The sequence below is a fragment of the Mustela nivalis genome, assembly GCF_964662115.1.
Source record: "Mustela nivalis genome assembly, chromosome: 2".
In the NCBI taxonomy this organism is placed as follows: Eukaryota; Metazoa; Chordata; class Mammalia; order Carnivora; family Mustelidae; genus Mustela; species Mustela nivalis.
Genome location: NC_139021.1, coordinates 132,473,256 through 132,491,074, shown reverse-complemented (window position 1 = coordinate 132,491,074; position 17,819 = coordinate 132,473,256). Strand labels below are relative to the sequence as shown.

The following is a 17,819-nucleotide window of genomic DNA, read 5'->3' as shown; positions in this document are numbered from 1 at the left end:
ATTGGGGTTTAGGATATAAGGGCAGGTCTGGGGGGCTGAGATGGGCCCCCCGGGATGGGCCCCTGAGCTGTGTCAGGGTTCCATGTCATCCTGAACCAGGTGAAGGGAGGAAAGAGGACTCCAAAGAGAGAAGGAAATTCATAGCTTAGAGAGCAGGGTTGGGTGGGGAGGGCACCCTAAGGGCAACGGGAGCCTTTGTGAGCAGTGGGACCTGGTCTCTGGGAAAATGCTCGTTCTGGCTACCGTATGGAAAACAGACAATATTGGGAGGCAAGGATAGAGGAAGGATACAGGAACTGGTGCTCTCACCCATCCAGCTCTGCCTTCATAGGTCCTCATGCCGCCCCTAGGGGAGGGGACAGGGCTGTCCTCCCCTAGCTTCACCTGCTAGTCTGTCACACTCCTGCCTGAGATCTAGACGGAGTCATCCCTCTCCCTCCTGCCCTGCATCCCCATCTCCTCCACACCGTAAACTTGTCTTGTAAAAGCCGATGAAAGACCTGGCCGTCAGCCACAAAAGCCTTCTCGGGCCTTCTCTCTGGTCGTGTGTGGCTCCTGGAGAAAGCAGGAGGGGGCAGAGGCTGGCATTCAGCTGCTCCGTAAATCTATCGAAGCTAGTTTCTATCGCTTCCTGACATTCCTCTGTAAGAAGGCACTTGGCTGCGTTTACAAATTATAGAATTCATCTGATGTCAGGGACCTGGCTAATGGCCTGGGTAAATCCAGCAAAAGCCGACGGGGCCCCTCCCAGCTCGGCTCTTGTCTGGCCATCCAACCCTGGCCACGGAGTCATGGTGTCTCAGCCTCTGGCTCCTTGTCTCTAGGATGGGGATGTAGATGGCTGTGAGGCTCAGTGAAATCATAGATGCACGTGCCCGGTTTGGGGGCTGGCACAGAGAAAGCCCCTAGTAAAGGACAGGGGTGATGGTGTGTATTGAAGCCTGCCTGAGACCAAGGGTTGGGGAAAGGCGATAGGGGCAGAACCCAAGCTCTGGGGTGGCTAGCCCCTGACTGGCATCTCTTTGCCAGGCGGGCCCTCCTGCATCACAGGGCCCTCTCTGGGTGAGGGTGCGCTAGAAACCACCAGGCTTACACATGTAGAGAAATTCTCCTCCTCCTCTTCCTCTTCTTCTCATAGAAGAACCTTAGATCAAACCTTAGATCTTCTCCCCATATGGACTCTTAAAGCCTCCCCACATCAAGATTATTCTAGCCCTTAGAAGTTCATCTTAGAAGTTCAAGCCATCTGTGAGCTTGATTGGTTGAGGATCCCTGAGTTAAGAAGGATTCTGAGGCTGTTTCCTGCTGGTGAGTGATGTATGCCATTGGCCTTGGACAGCATGATTGGGCTCCAGGTACAGTCCCATGCTTTGCCATCCTTTCAAGTTCCGATGCCCTTGTCCTGCAGATGAGGCACCGGATATTCAAGAAGGGCCTGCGGAATGAAGAAGGGGCGTGATATTCCCAAAGTGCCACTGCGTGCTACCTGCCGGCCCACGTCCAGACCCTGTCCCATCGGACCCTCCAACAACCCCGACCATTTGACAGAGCTCTGAGGTTAGAGAAGTCACTCAGCCAGAGGGCAGAGTCGTGCCTGCTGGGAGCCCTCGCACTGGATTCTGGGGTCTCAAAGAACACAGGACAGCCAAAGACCCAGTCCTCGGAGCAGAGGGGGCCAGATGCGCGGTGTGCGGATGGAATGGCGCCGCCGGAGGCCGCAGGGAGCTCCCAGAGAGGGGATGAATCGTGGATCGTGGCAGGCGGGAAGCTTCCCCTGACCAGACTTTCTTATTTATCACTTGAGCGGTAAAACAGAGTAAATTAGGAGGAGTGCTGGAAAAGCCGATCATCCTCCAGCTGGAGCGACGCTGGGAACTCAGTGGGGAGCTTCCACATCCGTGATGTTGCTGGAGCTGCGGAGAGACCCTGCAACGTGGAGAGCGGGACTCAGCCTGTCGTGTCTCATCGAGGAGGAAGTGAGGCTCAGGGAGGCGATGTGACGTACACCCCTAACTTGTGGGGCCACAGCATCAGGGGTGTGTTCCCGCGCTGCTTAGCTTATCTTCTGGAGGAAGGGCATCCGTCCTCCTATTCTTCCTCCTCCTCCCTGTCCCTCTTACCCGTGAAGGCCCTGTGTTGCAGGCTTGACACACACCATCTCTAATTTTCACAAAGTCCACCTGCAGAGGGAGCGCTCATCAGCCCCATCGCGCAGATGAGGAGACAGAGGCTCAGAGCAGTTGCGGTGTCAAGGCCAACATGGCGACTCCAAAGCCCGTCTGGCATTGGGCGGGCGGAGAAGCCACAGGCCCCACAGGATGATGGCACGCCGTGGCTGCCGCAGTCCACGCATCCAAAAGAAGAAACATTGTGCTCTCTCGGCTACAAGCCTGTTGTCTTCCACCGTCCTGCTTCCCGTCTCAAGCCAAGGAAGCGTCTGCCGGGGCCCCATCCTGGTCCAGGAATTCGTGGGGCAGAGACCGTCAGCAGCCAGAAGGGGGTGAGGCTCAAACATGTCCCTTCTGGGGTCACTGAGTGAAATCAGGCCGTGGGTAGGAACGCAAGCCTGACACAGGTAAGCAGCAGCATCCTTTCGTCGTCCTTGATGCTGAGCGAGCACTGGGCGCGGATAAGCATGGGACCCAGTGAATGAATGACCGAGGGAAGGAACGCAGCGCCTGGCCCTCTGCTCCCTCATCGGGAAGATGAGACGGTACCATCGCCCCCACGAAGGCTGTTGGAAGGCTCACAAGCCCCGTCCAAGCACTTCCACAGAGGCCACGCTGAGCACTCCATAAACAGAAGCTGTTATTTTAAGGAAAGACCTTGACCCTCTCAATGATCACAAGCTAATGGCCTTCCCCTCGTCGGCCTTCACCACCCTCCTCCCGGAGGAACCACAGGTCGGCCCAGAGCCCCTGAAACTCAATCACCTCGGCTGAAGCCCAGGGCTTCAGGCTTCGGTGTAGCCACCACGTGCCTCCCCCCACCCCAAGCTCCCCAGACCCACGCACATCGGGAGCAGATGTTATAGAAAATCAAGGTGGCCTGGATTTGAAAGGCTCAGCGTGTATTTCTGAGTTTTGTCTCATAAGATGAAGTCATCGTGTGTGACACAGATCGATACAAGCATCAGTGTCCACTGAGCTGGGCAGCCCACGGTGTGAAGGAGGTGACGGTGGTGTCAGCCACTGTCCCACCCAAGGAAGATCTGGGACGCTGGGGAAAGGGAGAGGCTCTCCCATACACTCTGGCCCAGTCGCCTTCTGTGGCCTCATGAGAAAGGAGCTGGGGTGGGGGAGGACCAGTCTGATCCCTTCCTGGGACCCCCAGGCTGGCCTGCCGCCCCATGGAGACCCTCTGTGTTCTGGGCAGACGTGGGCTTGGGGATGCATTTCTCTCTCCAGGTCTGGGCCATACTCCTTGTGGGAGCTCCATGTCCCCAGAGTCCCTTCGGTGTGGCTCACCACCTGCTCTGTGCCAGAGAGAGGGGGCCCAGCCATGCTGGCCGTCCTGCCCTGTGGGGACACATCACCACCCCTATGGACTCCTGGTACTAGAAGGGCATCGAACGGGGACCTGGCCTCATCGGGCGGCGTGGCATAGCTGAGACAGAGGAGTCCAGGTGACAGGGAGGTGGACGGAGGCAGGGAATGGCCAGGACATGGAAGAGAATAAGACACATTCAAGAAAAGGAAAGGAAGCATGCAGGCCCCGTGCTGGGGGCAGGGGCTGAATCCCAATCCAGGTTTCCAGCTCCCAGATCCCCTAGCCCCATCTCTGACCACCCACAACCCCAGATGCATCCTCTTGCTGATCAATGTATGCAAATCAAGTTACTGGTGCCTGCTGCTGCTCTTGGCCTCACCATCCAGTAGGTGCGCTGGGACTTGCAGTCCCTGTGTAGACTTAACCTGGAGAGCGTCCTGGCTACCGCCGCTGCCTGTCTCCAGGACACAGAGCAGCCGCAGTCAGGAGCCAGCACCTAGGGCTCAAAGCAACACGGCACAAACACACTGACATCTCCAAAGCCACGGACACTTGGCTCACTAGCAACTTACCGAACTTGGCCGTAGACAAGGACTAGGTTGGGGGAAGGCATCAGGCGCTGAACGTTGGTACCTCCTATTTCACCCCAGCAAAGAGACGAGGAAGGTCCTGGAGGCCTGTGACTTCCGATCCACCCCAGCTCCTTCTGAAACCAGAGCAGCTCCAGGCCCACGCTCTCTGCAGCCCGACCTAAGTCTCCATCACCGCCTCCTCCAGACAGGCTGACCTCCTCCCTCCACGTCCCTGGTCGCCTTTGTCCCCATGAAAGGCTGAGCCATGAACTTCACTAATCCTCAAGGGTCTGGGGGCCTGGACTGAGGGGGCCCCACACTGCTCCCTAAGAAACTGGCCCAGGGGAGATTTCACGCTGAACAATTCAAAATAAGCCCGAAGGCCATTACCTCCGGGGAGCGGTCCAGCCTCTTGCTTCTCTGTTTGAGAGACAGAGCCAGAGAAAGACAGGGGGTGGGGTGGCAGTGGGGACAAAGAGATAAAGAGACACGGAAGCAGGGAGAGAGATAAACGTGGCATCGTTGCTCACTACTTACACTCTGTATCCCTTAATGGGCATCCTGTCTATCTTGCACGGCCCAGCTCCCGGCACAGAGAGACCCAGAGCAGGGGGCTATGAATGTTTGTTAAATGAAGGAAGGAGAAAGATCAGAAAGCAAAGAGAGCAGACTGAGAGGAAAAGGCAAGGAGCAGTAGCAGGCTGAGAGAGTTGTTGGGTGCCTCTATCCTGTTATGTTTGTACATTTTTGCTAAGGGCAGAGGCTGACAGTGCAACAGGCCCGGCCCTTCTACTCAGGACATCAGGTGTCCATAGTGAAAGGGAAGCCCAACGCCGAGCTCCCGGCCCATCCCTCCTGAGCCACCCAGCTACCCCAGCACCCATAGGCCCAGCCATCCTCCGCCTGGTCGGGGCCAGGCCTCTGGGTGACTTGACACCACCCATGTGCAGAGCAAACAAAGCGGCCACGTGGGCATGTATGACTTATGGCTTTAATCTCCCTGATAGAAGGCCTTTAAAGATTATTTCAGGGATGAAAAAAAAATAATCCTGGGTAATGAATCACGGCCTTAAGAAGCTGATAAGCAGCAGGGAAGCTGGCGGGGCCTGAGTTCCTGATTTAATTAAAGTCTTATGGATACTCCCTGAAACAAAATCCATTGTAGCCATCAAGGTGATAAAAAGACCGCAGGTTACTTTAAACTAACTCACCTGCCTCGTGAATTTTCTTCCCGATGGAGGGGACAGATGAAGGAGCCATGTTACAGGGACCCAGGGCGGAGACCCCCAGGGGATAGAAGGAAGCTTACAGAGCCCAGGAGCTGAAGTAGATCAGAGCCTGGAGGAGGCAGGATAATCCACTCAGACAGGGAGTGGGGTCACTGTGTGTCTTTAGGTCACTCGCTGGCTCTCTCTGGGACTCAGTTTCTAATCTAACATCTAGGGAGGAAGAGATGGGCCCAGCTGGTCTTTGAGAGGCAACCCCGAGCTGGCCTTCAGGGTCCTAAGTCCCACCATGTGTCCCTCTCACCCGACCCCCCCACCCCTAGAGGTGAGGAGAAATGGGTGTGTCCCACTGGGAAAGCCTTTCTCTCAGGATCCTGCCCCCAGTGCCAGCCTCCCCCAGCCCCTGCTCCCCCTTCCCTGCCCTTCTGGGCCCCACTCACACACACAACTACCTGGCAAAAGTACAATTGCCAGCCCTCTTGGGGATACACTTCTGGTTCAGGGAGGGGGCCAGTGGCTGTATGTGTCCAGCCCAAAGGCACCATGGAAAGCAGGGCCTTCCGAGCAGGCAGGAGCCCGTGCACTCTTTCCCACTCCACCACCAGGCTCTGCCAAGGCTCCGGGGAGAAGCCGAGTGGGCTGGACCTGGAAGGACAGAAATAGAGCCCAGGAGAACGTGACGACAGCGGCCAGTGGTCTGTCCATCCTTCGAGACCAGTAGGTCCACAGGGAGTGAAAATGGCTGCTGGCTGGGTGGCTGGGTGCACGCACGGATGGATGGATGGGTGGAGAGACAGGTAGGTGGACGGAGGAGCGAATGGCTGGACAGACAGATGGACACACAGATGAAAAGCATGCAGGGGAGGGGACTGACAGCTGAAGCTGGGTTTGGTCCCCTGGTGCCAACTCCCTCTCTGAAGCTCAAAGCCCTGGCAGCCGGGGCCAGTGCCCTGTGATCGGTGTAGGTGCATGGGTGGCCCTGGGCCCTGTCATGCATGATAGCCAATGCCATGGGATTGGGGTTGTCAGATAAATGTAGATTTTAGATGAATTAAGAATAATTTTCAGCAAGATTTTGTCCCAGATACTGTGTCTAGTTGCTCCACAGGACAACCCTACACAGAGGGTCCCCTGGGCCCCATGCCTGGCAAAGGGTGTCCCAGAGAGGCCCCCATGGCGGGGGGGGGGGGGGTGCATGATGAATTTCTCAGCCATGACCTCCCCCTGGCCCCCCAGGCACCAGAAGCCTCTGGCTGGTGAGTGAGTACAATTGCCAGCCCTCTTGGGGATTTCACCGAGAAACTGCAGGCTGAGGGGTGGCGGTGCCAAGCCCAGCACCCTCCCCGGGAAAGTCCTTCGGGCCTATCTTGGCTACAGGTGGGGCTGCTGGGGACTGACTGCCACCTAGCGGCCAGTATCAGAACAGCAGGCTGCATTGCCCCAGGGAAGACGGGAGGCTAACCGCCCCCACAAAACAGCCTCCTTATGCAAGGTTAAGATTATTATGCACTTGACAGAGAATGATACTGAAGTCTAAGGTCACCCAAAATGTAAACTCATATCCAGACTCTAGCATGGATGTAGACTGGTCTCCAGATCACCCCTTCTAATCACAGCCACTGAGTGGGTCCCCAGGGCCACCCCCATCACTGGCACCTCCTGCTCACCAGCCTTCATCAGTAGCTCCCTGTTTTTGACACAATAAAGCAAGGCCTCTCCTTGCCGATGTTCAGAGCCTCTTCAACCCGTCCAAATCTCCTATCCCTGACTTTTCCTCTGCCTTCTAAATCCTCCTGTGTTTTGCCACTTAGAAACTTCCCCAGGCCTCCCTTCCCTTCCCTCTTGGCCCCTCACCTGTGAGGCTGCTGTGCCCCCTCCCCTTCGTCCACCCTGAGGCTGTTCCCCATCTCCACATGGCCCTCGCCTCCTAAAGCCATGGGCCCCTCATGCCCTTAATAAGCCCATCTAATTCCACACCTTCAAGTTCCATCCACCGACAACTCCAAAATGTCTCTCCCCTTGAACTCCAGACTCACAGTGTGCACCGTCTACCTCCTAGGAGACCTCCCCTAGGAACCCAGCAGGCTACTCCCACTGAAACTGTCACAATCCCAGGCCTCCCTCTGAAACCCACTCACCCTTAGCCTTTCCCATCCCAGTGGTGCCTCCTCCTCTCCAATTAGGCCAGATTTCTTTTGCATACACCCCGCGTCCACTCTGTCCACCACGCCTGTTGGTGCTGCTTCCAATATCAGTCTGAAATCTGACACTTCTCACCCACCTCCACCCAAGAAGGCCAGCCATGCTCACACACCATGCAGGGGTACACGGCCAAGGGCAGCCTCCTGGGCCTACCTGGACCACCACAGAGGCCCCCTGGCTGGCCTCCTCACTTCCTCACCCACTGTTGCCTGCAGTCTCAGCTCCCATTCATTCATTCACTCAAGGATGGGCAAGGCCCCCACCATCATGAAGCTTCCAGAGGGTGTGAGCAGGGGATAAGAAGGTGGTTCAGGAGGCAGAGTAAAAAGCCAATGAGATACAGCTATTACTTCATTGCGATCAAGATCACTGCTACAAAGCAGAAGTGGTGGGGTGGGTCAAAAGGCAAAGAGAAGGCAGAACCCATGTGGACTGAGGCACAGAAAAGGTTTTCCCGAGCATTAAATCTGTGTTCTCAAAGATGGGTCTGTGTTTCGTGGGTGAAGAAAAGGGAGGGCGGGGAGGTGGATGGGAACAACGCACTGGCATCAGAGCTGGGCACAGGAGATCCTGTGACCCTCAGTGGCTCCACCCGCCACCCAGATAGTTGATCCTCCTTCCACCAAGCCATGGTGGGTAGGGGGTGACACTGGCAGATGCAGAGGTATACATGCATGCCAGGCTTTCTTGGGGGGGGGGTCTTGAGGAGGCCGGGGTGAAGCCAAGAATTCCTTGATGTGCCTGCCTTTCTTCAACAGAAAGAATCAGGAAAGACAGGGAGCCCTCCTACGGTCTGGCCTCCTCCCCAGAATGCACAATGACCCCACTGTCCCTCACCTGCCCAGCCCAGCCCTGCCTCACCTGGGCAAGAGCGGGTTGTGTCTTCCTCTGCCCCCACAAGCTCAGGAGGAACCTGGCTTTGGACTCCTAAGGCCATCCTAGGGGCCCGCTGCTGAAGGAACTCCAAGCTCTTGGGCACTGGTTGGGCTCAGGAGAAGGAAAACTGAGGACAGCTTTCCCATCACTGACGACTTAAGAAGGCACTCAGACTGAAACTCTGTTCCTGGTTCTTGTCTCCAGGAGAGGAAGAGGGAGAACCCCCCTTTCCCCCATCCCAGGTCTCGAAGATTAGCTTGGAACAGGTACTGAGGGTAGCCAGAGTCTATAACTTATCTCTGAGCATGTAGCTTAGCCCCAGGCTAGCCTAGAACTAGCTCCTAGGTCAGCCCAGTCCCATACACGAATCCAGAGACACGTGATATCCTAGAACACTTGGGTTGGTTTGGAGCACCTGTTCTCCCGGGATAGCCCGGGACTCAGAGGTCAGTTCAGAGCACACAAGTCAGGCCAGGTTAGTCCCTGACACATAGGTTTTCTTGGCTTACCCAGGAGAGATGACAAATAAGTTGGTCCAAAAGAGTAATCTTTCAAGGTGCCTGGCGGGCAGCTCTCGATGCTGAGGAGCCCAGGTCTTAGACACAGAGGTTGGCCCAAATCTGGGGGTTACAAGGCAGTTTCAGGCTTTCAGAGCCTGAAAGGAAGCCAGAAAAATGTATCCCGATCCCTAGCAAGTGTGGAGCAAGGGGAACGTGAAGTCAGTGGGGATAATCTGGCCCCAAGAACTGCCCACATGACTTTGACCAAGTCCCCTCTGGCCTCTGCATCTCAGGCTCCCCATCTGTACAAATGAGGGCTGTGGGGCCCCATTCTGGCCTCTGGAAGTCAGGTGAGCTTGCCTTTGTCACTTCCTGTCTCTGCCCCCTTAGCACCCCGCCCCGACAGAGCCCCAGGCACTGGGTCACTGCCCCTCCACCCCCAAACACCTGTCCTCCTCAGCCGGCTGGCATCCGACAGGAATGGACTGACATTCTAGAGGAAGCGATTTGATTTAGGCCTTGGACAGCAAGCCCGGCGAGGCGGAGAGGAGGGTGATCTCACCTGGCAGAGGGCCTTCCACATTCCAATGCTCAGTGGCGGGAACCTGCACCGCCCAGGGAGGCAGAGTGAGGTGGGTGAGAGGATGGGGAAGTGATGGATGAAGATAGAGAAGCACATCGCCTAGCCACATCCATAGACGAATCAAATCCAGAATATGTTAAAAAAAAAAAAAAAAAAAAAGGAAGGAAGAAGAAAAAAGAAAAAACTCCAAATTAAGAAAAGAACCCAGTCCAATTAAAAACAGCACTGGCCAAGTCCTGGAACGGGCGCAGCTCTGTGAGCACGTGTCCAGCTGTCCAGGGAGCACGTGAAAACTCCCCAATGCCATCACTCGCGGGGGAAATGCAGATTAAAGCTACAATGGGATCCCATTATACTCCCACCTCAGTGGCTAAAATTAAAAAGGAATGCTAGCTCCCTGAGTCGGCAGGAACGTGGGCCTCCCAGAATTCTCACATGCCGCTGGTGGGAGTGTTAATTAACTGCTTGGGCAACGGCCTGGCAGGATTTACGGAAATGAAACACATGCCTCGGTTACGATCTGGCAATGCCCCTTGCAAGTATTTGCCCAAGAGAAATGAAAGTAGATGAGCGCCCAAGGATGTGAACAAAAACGGCCATCGCGGCTTTCCGCTGCGAGAGCCAAGAATGAAAACCACTCTCCGGCCTACGGACTGTGGGGCGGATACAGAGCAAGGGCCCAGCCAGTCTGTGGAATACTACACGGCAATGAAAAAGCGAATTGTGAGGCAGGTCAGTGTAGGTCGGCCCTCACAGCTGTGACGTGGAATGGAAGAAGGTAGACAGAAGGGCCCAGGCACTCTGTGGGTCCATCTGAATAACCCTGGGGGTAGAGGCAACAACTTGGGGGCTTAAGGTCTGAAGAGCAGTTACCTCTGGGAGATTATAGACTGGAAAGGGGCCCGGGGGAACACTCCTGGGCTGTTGGTACTTGCTATATCTTGATCAATGAGGCATTTACACTGAGTCTACACATGTAGAAATCCATTGAATGATGCACTCTCAAGATTTGAGAGTTTTATACTAAGAAATATCCCCAATAAAGTGGTTTTTCTAAGTCCCTTAGATAAAAGTTCAAGAGTCAGGTGGAGAGGGTGAGGTGGGCAGGATGAGCGCTGGGGAGGCTTTTGCAACACCCCAGGTGTGAGAGAATGAATGAGCCAGCAGGAAGCAGGTGCCGGGCGTGGGCTCAGCCGGTCATGCTGCAGGAGGCTTGAGGAAGATGTCAGCAGTGTGGGCAGCTAGGGGAGGCTTCTGGAAGGAGAAAGAGGGACTTGACCGGCAGGCAGAGGCAAGGACTCCTGGTCAACACGCCCAGGCGTTATTTAGAACAGGCACCCCTGCTACCCAAGTTGGAGGGGTGAGCCCCCCAACATTGGCAGGCTCAACAGGTATAGTCAGCTCCATGTGCTGGGCCCTTCTGACGTCCTGGGGCCCTGCGGGGAGAGCTTCATGGGAACGTTCTCATCAAGCCCAGGAAGGAGGCCTTATCCTTCCTATGTCACAGATGGGCACACTGAGGCTCCGAGCACTGAGCAGAGGCACCAGAACCCGCATCAGTTAGCCCTCCTTGGTAATGATGGCAACACACCAGAGGTGAATGGCCCTCTGGCAGGGAGGGCCTGGCAGGGTTGCCGCATCAGTGGGGCAGCCGGGCAGGAGCAAGGTAGGGGAAAAGGCCTGGGATCTGCAGCTCCTCGGACTGTCCAGGAGTCCTGGGCATGACCAGGTCTGGGAATGGATGGGGATGCGTGACAATGACAGTAATTCTGAGCCTCGGCAAGGAACAGAGGGGGCTGAGAAGTCACCAGGCACTGTCCTTGGACATCTGCCTTCATGGTGGCCCTCTGAGGCGTGTGCTGTTACACCCCACCTTACAGATGAGGAGTTGGAAGCCCAGAGCAGTTAGCCCAGGAACCCTCCTGTCGTGCGGTCCCCCTGCCCAGTCTGCCATGCTAGCTTGTCACACCTCCCCCTGGGGGCTGGCACTGCCCAGTGGATGGGGCAGAGATGACCAATTCTGAGATACCCAGAGAATGAGAGGAGGGAGGAAGAACAGAGACCCCCAAGAACTGAGAAAAGCCGCAGACAGGGCGGGTGGGGCAGGGAAGCAGCTGGTACTGAGGTGGGAGACGGAGCAGATGTTCCCAGCAGCTGTGAACTCACGAGACAGATGCTGCTGACACCAGCTTGTGGTGGCGGTCTCCACTCCTGCCTGTTCCCTGCACCCACACAGCCACCACCCTGGTCCAGGCGGTGAAGGGTGCAAGTTTGGGGAGGATCAGCAGAAGGCCAGGCCAGGCTCTCCCAGGGAGCCCCCAACCCAGACTGTGTGTCCCTGGCCTCAGTGTTCCCATCTGGGCAATGGGCCTCAAAGACCCTGCTGGCACTGTGAGGCTCAGAGCCACACTCCTGCCAAGAAGACACCTGACAATCCTCAGTCCCCTCACCCAGGCTCCTGGCTCCCTGCAGCAAGTGTAGCCCACTCGGCTCGGTCACTCCAGCCTCCTCTTTGAAGGATGGGGTGTGCTCGCTTCGGCCAACACTGAAATGGGGCGGGGGAGAGGAGCGTGGCCCCTGCCGCAGGGATGACATGCAAAGTCTTGAATGTTGCATGTTTAAAAAACGCAAAAACAAAAAACAAAAGTTGAGGCCAAAGACTGCCTAGAGCATCTCTGTCCTCCCCATCCCCCCCCAGGCAGGCCCTTGCAGCATGCTGTGCAGGGCGGGAGGGGCCTTAGAGCTGACCCAAGGGGCCAATGTGACAGTAGGGTGGGGAGGAAGCCAGGGGGACTCCGTCAACCCCGTTGCCACCACCACCCAACCCCCAGAATTGCTTGGGCTCAAACCAAGCTTTGCCACCTAACAGCTGTGTGACCTGAGGCAGGTAACTCAACCTCTCTGAGTTGCACATCGATAAGGTGCTGATGAGCTCAACCATTTGACAAACCTGGAATGAGAACTGGCCAACCCCGCAGCGGTGGGGGACACCCATCCAGTGTCCCGCAATCCATGCTGTAAGGACAGTTCTCAGGCATGAGAGAAAAGACAACCCTGGAGCTAAGGAGGACTTCCAACTTCGCTGACCCCAGGCCTCCCGTGCACCCACAGAGAGCATCTGGAAAGCACGCCACACAGCCCTTACGGCTCAGATGGCACGGAGCCCAAGTTTCTGGCTTCCAGGCCAGTGCTCCCTGGTCACCTGAAGTCATTCCTGCCTCTTCTGCAGACATAACAAATGTCTGCCCCATGATGGCATCTGGGGATGCCGGGCGAACTTGGGCACAGGGAAGCACACCGCCAGCCTCTGGAGCACCACTCTGTTGTTGAGGGTGAGAGAACCTCACTCCCTGGGCCCTGAGTGGGGCACCTGCCCGAACAGGCGTGGCCAGGGTGGGATCCAGGCTCCTGGGGCCGTGCTCCGTCTGCCTGCTATCCGCTGGGCTCTCCTTTTCCCTGGCAGAAGCTCCAGGCTTGATGAACCGGGGACTATTGCTTGCAGTGTCACTTCAAATAGAGTCCAAAGGGGACAAAGGGGACAGGAACCACAGATCCCTGAAACGGGCTGAACTTGATGTGAGTGGCCTCCTTGGGTCTTTAATGGCAGTCAGCTGCCCTGCGAATGCTCAGCCCAGCCCCTGCCCAACCTCACATGGAGATGGGGGACACTCTACAGCCCCTTATTAATTTAATCAATAAACCACCAATGCAAATCGGGCCAAGGGCCAGCGCTCCGTGCTGAGGGGAGGACTCCATGAACCACTGCAGCAGGAGAACAAGAAGAAAGGAAGGGACACAGAAAAGGAAAAGAAGGAAAAGAAAGGCCAGCCAGGGAGGGAGCTCAGAAGCAGGCTGAAGGTCCTGGCCCCCAGATCTCCTCTCTGGACCACATCATGACCCATATCTGCAGCATCAGCATCCCCTGGGGCCCCATTCTCGCCTTCAGCCTCTCCCTCCCACTCCCTGCCAACATGGCTTCAAGAAAAGTCCTCTATCAGTCATTGACACTATAGTAGGAATTTGAAGCTGGCCAAGACTGCAGGGATGCCCTGATCCCACATCACTGGGGGGATGAGGCTGCTACAGCTAGGAGGGCTAAATGTCCCCTGAAAGTTATCAATCTGAAAACTTCAGAGCACTAGGCTTCGTACTGCACAACCATCCCACACCAAGGTCTTGCTTGGGTGGAGAGTCAGTGTCTAACTTGGTGGAAAGTAAAGGCATAGACCAGTGCTGGCCAAGGCCGGCTACCACAGCAGGAGTCCCACAAGGACCCTTTCTTCAGTGTCTTTGGGTCTGGGCAGTGTGGGACCCTGGCAAAGGCCCAGGCAAGCAGCCTGCTCACCCTCTATTCTGGATTCTCAGGGGGTCTGGCTGTCAGGAAGCCTGTCCATTAGGAGAGGCTGTGTGGCCTGGGGCCGGCCCTGGTCCTTTCTGTGCCTCATTTTCTCTGTCTGATCACAAGGGACTCAGAATTAACCATCTGTAAGAGACTGTAGCTCAGACACTCTTCATCAGAGTCCCTAAAGGGACAACTTCTTCGACAAGAGTGGGGTCTGGCATGAACAGAGAACTTGTGCTCAGAGCCAGAGCCATTCTAGCCACTACCAAACTGCTGGATGGGCCGAGAAGTTCAAACACGAATCCCAAGCACCCTTCATCTCTCCATCTATAAAATAGGATCCACATGTGGGAAGATACGCACTAATGAATGCTTTCAGAGCCTCAGAAGAGAAAAAAGGAGTCTGCATGGGGACCTAGGGGCTCCTGAGGCCAGGACCCTGGGCCCTGCCTCACTGGTCCAAGAAGCACCAGCAATTCAGAAACCTCCAGCCTACTAGAAAGATTTTCCTGACATTCACTTCCTCTGGGACCTCGAGGAAAAGCTTCCGCATGTCATGTCCCCTACAGCCCTCTTCTATAGGTGGTTCTGAAGCCCTCAGACCCAGGTTCCCAGCTCTAGGGAAAGTGGCTGCATTTTCCTCGTGCCCCCCTCTCTGGCTGGGGTTTGCCAAGTCTTCACACATCTACCACTACGAGGGACACGGGGGATACATGGGAAAGTGCCAGCCCTAGGAGGCTATGTCTCCCCTGGGTAGACAGAGGGTAAAGCAATGAGAGAGGCTGAATGTCACTACGTGTGAAATGTTAGAATATAGCCACGTGGTCCAGATGCCTCAGCGCAGAAAGCAAGCCCGAGGCCCTGCGGTCTTCTAATCCCCACAGCTCTTTCCAGCTGGGCCCAGATCCAGCCTCCCTGGTCTTTCTGTTAGGGTGCTCCCAGGCAGCCCCCGGCCTGATCACTGGAGTCAGCTGGCAAAATGGGGCTCCCCTGGCCCCAGAGGTCTAGGATTATAGCTGAGCTGACTACAGGAGACTTCCTGGGGGGAAAAGTCTTCACCTTAGCCTTGAAAGAATCTGGACAGTTGATGGGAACAGAGAGATGTTCTAGGGTGTGTAGCAGTGTCAGTGGAGATCTGGAGAGAAAAATCTGCAGGGCAGATTCAAGGACAGTGAGATCGGGGGCCAGAGGGGAGAGATGCCCTGGAAAGCAGAGGGAGACAAAGTGGGAGTGGGCTGGGGTGCGCAACGTCAGGCCAGTCCCAGCCCTCTCCAGTCTGGTTGATTGAACCTGAAGGCCCATTGCCTTCTGTACACACTCCCTAGCCTGGAGAGAGGCCCTGGAGGGGCCTGTGGTGAGAAGGTAGTGCTGGGTGACAAGGGAATTTACAACCTCGTTAGAGTGACATGTCACCGCCCATTCAGAGTTGCAGAGTAGGCGCCTGAGATGCATAAGCCTTCTCCTCCAGCTCTGCTCCATGGCTGATTTATAGTCACAACCGCCCAGTCTGGTCACTGGTCTGGGGACAGCGCACACCCCAGGGAGAGGTGTCCTCCATCACTGCACACCAGGGGCCAAGTGCAGAACGGCCAACTCAGACACCAGAGCTTCTAGGTCTCAAGGATGCAAGAAAGGGGCACACCGGCCAAGGACAGGTATACAATGCAACCCCTCTTTAGAAGACAATTCTCCACCCACACTTTTCTTTAGAACCTCTCTTACTTTTCACCTCTAACAGGGAGCCCACCAGGATTTAGCTGCAAGACCTACCCAACTGCACAGAATGGCAGGAAACCTGTTTATAGGTCCAACCCATTCCTAACGTGCTAAGGGATTCTGGCAAGCCATTTCTACCTGGGACTCAGTTTCTCCATCTGTCACCAAGGGAGTCAGACAAGAGAGCCCCCAGGCCTCCAGAAATAGCTCCCCAGAGCATCGTTTCTGTCCGGAGGAGGCGAGTTGCCGGGCTGGCCCAGGGCTACAGGATCATCTGGAGTCCAGACACCTTGTCCTGCTCCCCTCAGAGCCTAGCCTGGGCGTTGACTAGCAACCTAAGAGGTTCAAAAGCCCAGGACCTTGGACTGCCACAGCTGGAGGAGCCTTCAAAGACCCTATGGTCCAAGCTCTGCCTTTCCCAGATGGGCCATGGAGGTCCAGAGAGGGCAATGACTTGCCCGAGGCTGCACAGCAAGCCACCCACAGCCAGGACTTGTACATAAGCTGAGATCTTGGTGATGTGACTCATGGGCACGGAAGCTGTGCTAATTGTCTCATCACTGCCACTCATATGGAGTCGCCTGGGACAAGGGGGGGTCGCCCCCACCTGCCAAGAGTCCACAATCAAGACAAGAAGAAGAGATTCTAGCGGGGAACAGGAGCCAGAGAGTGTGCTGTGCCCTCCCCCATCATCTCCCCACTGCCTGTCATTCCTCCGTAAGTGAACTGTCGCTTTGGGTTAAACACTGCCCTCTTTATAGAGGAAGTTAACAAAGTCATGTCCTAGCATCACAGTATAAATGAATTTGTCAGAAGTCCTTCCCTGGGGCAACAGGGACCCGGGATCAAATAAAGGATCCAAAGAGAAAGACCCTTGCTTCCTCTGGGGAGCAGACGGAATGCCTAGAATTCTCTGCCCATGGGCAGCCCTATGGTCTCATACACTGGTTTATAGCTTGTCCCAGCTCACGCACCCGCACACCACACACACACACACACACACACTCACACAGGCGCACACATCCCACGGCCAAGGCCAGAGTGAAAGCATCAGCCAAGCAAAGACCTTCTCAGTGTCAGAGCAGGCTTTCTCAGGGGTGGGGAGCTGCCCGACCCTGGAGGCATCCAAGCCAAGGCAGCAGAATGACAAGGGGACTCTTTCATCCCAGAGAGACTCAGATACTTGGCCACTCCCCGCTTCCCCTCCTCCTGCATGAGCCTCCCAGTTCTGCCAGTCTGCACGCAAGTCCACGAATGTCCTCCCTGCCCTTCCTCTGCCGTGCTACCAGAGCCCTGGCATTCGAGGGAGTTCTCTGAGTGGCCAGTGCCGGGGTGACCCTTCACAGGAGCTGGTAGCCCCCTTGTCATGGAGGTCCAGGGCCCCCAGAGCCCCCACCAACCAGGCCATAGCCCACTCCTTAGTTGCTGGCCCCAGGCTGCAGGACTGCTCGTCGGCACCCATGGGAGCACGAGGAGCCATGGGAAACGACAGCCCCCAAAGGCCCTGGCTCACAGGCAATCTCCCATGTGCCTGTGGGGACTCACCCACAGGGCGGGTGGGCAGGGTGGGCATTGGGGGGAGACCCGGCCTTCAGCTCTCCTCCCTCTACTGCCCTCCACTGCGCATGGCTCTCCACTCTGCCAGCCTTTCCCTCCCCTCGGGCTCTTCTGTGTGTCCCACTGCCTCTCCATCTCTAGCCCTCTTTGTCTCTGTGCCTTCTGCCCCTCATTCCCCACCCCCCAAGCCTCCCGCCCTCCCGCTCTCTGTGCCGGCCCCAGCCCTGCAGGGCTGCATGCTGAAGCCACTGCTGACCAGTGTTTCTGAGCCCCTGCGAGCTAAGGGTAACTCTCCCTTCTCCCCAGCACAGCCCGCCCCCTGCCCCTGTGCCCTCCTCCTTGCCCTCCCCACACCATCTCCTGGGTGCCCAACCCTGTGCCAGGCCAGAAGGCAGGCAGGGGAGAGGAGAGGCAGCCATATGCTGGCCGAGGCACTTCCCTCAAATATCCAAGGTGGGTTGTATGTCAAAGGACACAGAAACGCAGAGACATAAGGAGACCACCCAGCCAAGCTGAGGTTCAAACCCAGATCTGCCCGACTCTAAAGCCCAGGGGCTTTCTTATATCCACATCCAGGAGGCCAGACAGCTGGGCTCGTGGGACAGCCAGGATTTGAACCTCCAGCCCTCCGGGCACACAGGGACTAGCTCTGAGCCCAGAGATGCTCACGGAGAGGTCAGGTACCTCAGGGCCTGCTGCTGGGGGTCATGCTGTCCCAGGCCCCAAACAGGAAGTCGACGCTGAGTCCTGGGGGAG

General features: G+C 56.4%; 1 long non-coding RNA gene across 1 annotated transcript; it reads right to left on the bottom strand.

The window, feature by feature from the left end:
* Window positions 1–2,978: 2,978 nt before the first annotated feature.
* LOC309856495 lies at window positions 2,979–7,421 on the bottom strand. The gene is made up of 3 exons (XR_014307228.1): window positions 7,265–7,421; window positions 4,062–4,195; window positions 2,979–3,985 (listed from the first exon to the last, which is right to left on the bottom strand). It is a non-coding gene; the product is annotated as an uncharacterized lncRNA (long non-coding RNA).
* Between the last annotated feature and the right edge of the window lie 10,398 nt (window positions 7,422–17,819).